A 5,285-nucleotide genomic window follows, 5' to 3' on the forward strand; every position below is an offset into this window, starting at 1 on the left:
GATTCACGTATGTAAATAGATATAGATGTGTTCAGAAAAGTGTGTCACTGAATTTTTTTCAGTTTTACTGTACAGTTATTTTAAAGTTTTTAGGTGAAATTTGATTTATTAAATTTCATTCTCCCTAACATCTAATCAGTGACTCTGACAACATAAAAATGAGTAGTTTACTTATCAAACTCCTTTTGTTTCTAAAAAAAATTTAATTAATATTCAAGGTATTAGATATCATGGCAAAAAAATAGATATCATGGCATCTTCAAACAAACTGTTCTAGAAAACTATGATACATTTCATGAATTTGCATGTCATCCTTGGGAAGCACCAAGTTAATCTTCTCTGTACCATTCCAATTTAAGTATATGTGCCGTCATAGTGAGCACCAAAGCAAAATATTAATATAAATGAGTTTAAACTATTATGTACAGTTTTGAGGAAGTTTAAGAAAACCACCCGATTGCTTTTTATACTTTAAAGTTAAGGCAAATAGGGGATAGAGAGATGGCTTAGTGGTTAAGAGCACTCATTGTTCTTACAAAGAATTTGAGTTTAGTTTCCAACACCCACATGGTGGCTTACTACTGCCCTTAACCTCAGTTCAAAGGGATCTGGTGACCTTTCCTGTAGTCCTTGGCCAACAGGCACATAGACAGTGCACAGATGCATATGCAGACAAAACATTCATACACATAAACATAAAATAAAAATAATTTTTTTTAAGTTGGACAAATTGGTGATTCAGTTTTTAGCAATACTTATAAAACAATGAAAACTTTTTTAAATATCTGTTTTTAGTTTTACTTTTTAAACACTAATTTTACTTGTATCTGTGAATGCCTGCTTGTATGTCTGTGTACCATATGCATGCCTGGTGCCCACAAAGGCCTGAAGAGGGCATCAGATTCCCCAGAACTGGAGTTAAAGATGTAAACCACCATGTGGGTACTGCAAACCAAACCTGAATCATTTACAAGAATAGTAAGCACTCTTAACTGCTGTGCCATCTTCCAGACCCTAAATATCTGTTTTGTTTTATTTTATTTTGATTTTGAGTATATGAGTGTTTTGCCTACATGTATATGTGTGCTGAGTGGGCCTGATGAGCACTGAGGGCATCTGATTCCCTGGAACTGGAGTTACAGACAGTTGTGAGCCACCATGTAGGTGCTGGGAACTAAACCCAGGTCCTCTGGAAGTACCAGTGCACTTAATTATATTTCTCCATCCCAAACATTTATTAAAGAAATGAATTAATTTATTTTATTCACTTAACATCCCGATTGCAGCCCCTTCATTCCTCTCCTCTCGGTCCCACCATCCCACTCTCTTCCCCTTTTCCCCTCCCCTTCTCCTCAGAAAAGGGGAGCCCCACCACCACCAACCCGCTCCATCACATCAAGTCACATCAGGACTAAGCACATTTTTAAATGCTTTCTTTGTAACGTATAACTATTGGGAGGAATTTTTTTCACTCATTAAAAACAACTTTCCTTGATGATTATAATGAGAATACTAGAGTCCGTCTTTATATTTAATATTAATAAATTTTTATGAATATTTAAAACTGATAAATACTACATATAATGTATCATGCTACAACTTCTGTAGAGTGCACACATCTCACATTAGGGACCATAATGCATAAGAAATTCAAAACATTGCAATATTTCTAAGCCAAGTGTGGATCTCAAGTTAAAGATTATCTTGGGCTATGTAGTAAGTTCAAGACTATCCTGGAATACATAGCAAGAACTTATTGGAAAGAAGGGAGGGAAGAAAAACAGAAAAAGAAAGAAAGAAAGGGAAAAGGAAAGGAAAGGAAAGGAAAAGGAAAAAATATTGCACCTCTTTTTTCTCCCCCCCCCCCAGGACAGGGTTTCTCTGTGTAGCCTTGGCTGTTCTGGACTCACTTTATAGACCAGGCTAGCCTCGAACTCACAGCAATCCACCTGCCTCTGCCTCCTAAGGGATGGGATTAAAGGTGTGCGCCACCACGCCCGGCTCCTCTACCTCTTTCTAAGGCCACTTTAAAAACAGGTCTTACAATTCTAGTCCACTGGTTGAGAACATATTTTAAAACTGCATTGAGTTTAATAACACACTCTCAAATTCTTACTTTAGACATTCACAAAGGAATATCACACACCAAATGTACTGTTGCCCTTGCTTAAGTTCACCCACCAACAATCTGTAGCACATTAAAATGAATTTGCATCGTCTATACACAGTGTTAGATGTTCCAATGGACATAGAGAATCCTTGTCTTTATTTTATTCCCCAGCTTCCAAAGGACTGAGGAGCAAGGCTTAGAACCAAAAACATCTTCCTGAATTAAGCCAGACTAACAAGTGCCATCATACTGGAGTGGCTCCACAGTGGCTCTCATGGAATTATTTCTAAAGAACTTCTCTATTTTGTGATGGCAGTGACTTACAGGAAGGGTTGTTTTTCAAATGCAACCCTACGCTCCAGAGGCTCTGCTCACCATGTTTTTGCAGATCACTCATACTACCAAGGGAGCAGCAGAGGAGATATTACTACACTATTGTCTCAATAACAAAACAGATGTACTTTGAATGGTAGAGTTCAGTATGAATGGCATCATGCCAGCTAATATAGTTGTGCTTTGGAAACTGAGGGTGGACACATCAATTGTTTCTATTTCTAAATGCTTCCAATTAATTTAAAACAAGCTAATTTATCAGATTCTTTTTTCATTCTCTTTCTCCTTTCTGTAACAGTGCTCAGGACAGTGAGAATCGAAAGAAGATAGTTATAGATCTCTTCATCAATAGCCTCACTCACTTCAAGCTCTATATTCAGAATTCCTTAAAGTATCGAGCTTATGCCAGGCACAGTGGTCCACGCCTGTAATCTCAGCACTCTAGGAGGCAGAGGCAGAGGCAGAGGCTGAGGCAGGCCGATTGCTGTGAGTTCGAGGCCAGCCTGGTCTACAAAGTGAGTCCAGGCCAGCCAAGGCCACACAGAGAAAACCTGTCTTGGAAAAAAAGTGTTGAGCATAGATGTAGTTGTCTGTAACTTAATAAATGGACTCATGTTTGATGAATTAATTTCTGTCAACCAGACTTGAGTAAGATTGATGTTCCTGCCCTAATAAAGTACTTCAGGAATTTTGCTTACTTTGTTAAATTAACATAGAAGGGATTTTATCTGGAAAACACTTCTGAAATACTTGCAAAATGGAATCTAAAGCTCGAATGCCCCAATAATTTACTCATGACTGACAAAGACTTTTGGTGGTGTTCATTCCATTCTGCTTAGAATAAAAACTAAGAGTGGCTAATTCCCAAAGCTATGTTCAACGTCTTCAACAATTTGAAGTTTCAAGGAATATGAGGGAAAAATGCTAAATATAAGATTTAATACAATTCTATTTTAAAGCCATATATCTTAGTGTATTTTAGATGAAATAAAATAAGTGATGATTTTCAATTTTAAAATATGTGCACAGTATAGTTTTAAAAGAGTTACCACAAGCGTGACTCCTCTGTAGGTTTTGCCTCAGGTTTTCTATGCCCGCTTTCCTGGGCTTACAGAAAAGACTGAGGCAAGACTGAGTTTTACCATGATTTAAATAGCCTATACAATGTTGGACCTGGCGCCTGCCATCTATCCACCTCACCAGAAGTTGAAAAGTGACAGAGGAAAACATCTGATGTTGACATCTGACTGTATATATGCATATGTACCTTGAATGCACATGTGCAGATGTGCACACAAACACATTCACAAACATTTTATGTAACAAAACTGGGTCTGGAAAGATGGCTTGGCAGCTAAGAGCATTGCTATAGAATCAGGAAGCCTGGAGTTTAGAGTCCAATATCCATATAACCGGCCATATGTCCTGCAAACACATGTAACTCTAGCACCTGCATGCACCCACACAGAAACATATACACACTGATGAATAAATTAAATAAAAATAGCATAACAAAACTGACCTGTCTATAGTGAGAGAAAAAAACCCAACAAGGACAAAATAAGACTTGCAAGAATAGAATGCTGAGGGCTAGAGAGATGGCACAGCAGTTAAGGGCACTTAGCTTCTCTTGCAGAGGCTGAGCTTTCCTCGTGAATACCCACATGGTGGCTGGCAACCTTATGCAACTCCAGTTCCAGGGGATCTAGTGCCCTCTTCTGGTCTCCTCTGCTGGTGCTGCACAAATGTGGTGCATAGACATACATGCAAGCAAAACATCCATAGTCATAAAATAAAACCAAATAAATCTTTTAAAAATAAATTTTAAAAAATGGAATGCTGAGGGATCAGCACAAATGCCACTGTGCAGAGAAGAGGAAGAAGTGTTGCTGCCTTATGTTATGTGAAATAAATAAATCAATAACCTCAAGGATGAAATGATTTAGCTTTTTCTTTACTGGAAATTGACTAAGTTGTTCATTGTTTCTGCTTATCTTTCTACTTAGATGCAACAGAATATCACTGTGTGACATATTAGTTTATAACAAGTTTATGGAAATGTGACACACACAATTGATCTGTTTTGATGTACAATTCAATGGATATTAGGATGCTCACATGTCTACAATCAAATTTAGAACATTTTCTGCACACTCAAAGAAACTCCATATCCGTTAGCAGTTACTGCTTATTCTCTCAGCCCAGGCTAGCTCTAATCTAACCTCTGTCCCCATGGATTTATCTATTCTAAACAGGTCATATAAATAGCAAGGTGTCATATGTGATCTTTTGGGAATTTTTTTCCTTTGGCATAATATTTTTGAAGTTTATCAGTGTCACACATTTATATCAGCAGTTTGTTCATTTTATTGTCAAGGAATGCACCGTGAATCTTCTGAATAGTGTATATTCTACCACATGGACATGCCACATTTTGTTTCTTCACTTAACATATACTTGTGGTTTTCCCACTTGCTTGGTATTGTGAATAATGCTGCAATGAAGATTCGTGTGCAAGTTTTTATGAGAACACACTTTCTGTTCTCTTGGATTTTGTTGTTGTTGTTGTTCTTTCTTGTGCTGGAGCTCAGGGCCTTGAACATAGTAGGTAAGCATTCTACTATACTACATTCCCAACCCATAAACTACCATTTTAAAAATAATTTTGCCAATGGCATTGGAGAACAGGACAGAGAGAGAGAGAGAGAGAGAGAGAGAGAGAGAGAGAGAGAGAGAGAGAGAGAGAGAGAGAGAGAGAAAGCTCAATGATGCTACCTGAAGAAGTCTGCAGAGTTCTTTCAGCCATCTCTATTGAAATGAAAAGATTTCTTATTGCTCCAAA

The 5,285-nt window shown here is 37.6% G+C and overlaps 1 non-coding gene across 1 annotated transcript; it reads right to left on the reverse strand.

The window, feature by feature from the left end:
• Window positions 1-277: 277 nt before the first annotated feature.
• Window positions 278-383, reverse strand: LOC127185984 (U6 spliceosomal RNA). Its single transcript, XR_007830248.1, has one exon. It is a non-coding gene; the product is annotated as a U6 spliceosomal RNA (small nuclear RNA).
• Between the last annotated feature and the right edge of the window lie 4,902 nt (window positions 384-5,285).

This window comes from Acomys russatus, chromosome X, assembly GCF_903995435.1.
Source record: "Acomys russatus chromosome X, mAcoRus1.1, whole genome shotgun sequence".
Classification (NCBI taxonomy): Eukaryota; Metazoa; Chordata; class Mammalia; order Rodentia; family Muridae; genus Acomys; species Acomys russatus.